Raw genomic sequence first — 556 nt, 5'->3', positions numbered from 1 at the left:
ATTTTCTATGTACAGAATTGACCTTTCTACAGATTTATTATATGTATAGATATGTATAGATATTAGTGTATTACATTACATGTATAGATAGTAAGTCTCAAATTACATCATCACTAGGAAATTATAATTACCCTCTAAAGATTTGATGTTTGTTGGGTTTTTTGTTTTAAAACCAGTGGCGCAGTCTATTGACAGCTTGCCGCAATCATCTACATTGTGAGGGGATTGGCGTCATTTTGTGTAAAACATTAGTGTTGAGTAAAAATATTGAGGCTATTTAATTAATTAATTTCTCTATTCTTCCCAAAGTGAAGCTGTAATTTCTGTAAATAAGTTAGAAATAAAGAGTGTGATGTTTCGATACTGAACGGGTTGATTGTGAAACTGTGATATTAACTTTTCTTACCTTAGAATTAATAAAATGTGATGAACATATTTGAGTTTAAATTATTTCCCTTTAAGTAGAAGTAGAGCTGTGACATCCTACTTCCTACTAATATTATAAATGCGAAAGTTTGTAAGGATGTGTGTGCGTTTGTTGCTCTTTCACGCAAAA

The sequence above is a fragment of the Zerene cesonia genome, chromosome 4, assembly GCF_012273895.1.
Source record: "Zerene cesonia ecotype Mississippi chromosome 4, Zerene_cesonia_1.1, whole genome shotgun sequence".
NCBI lineage: Eukaryota > Metazoa > Arthropoda > Insecta > Lepidoptera > Pieridae > Zerene > Zerene cesonia.
This window is presented reverse-complemented; position numbering follows the sequence as displayed.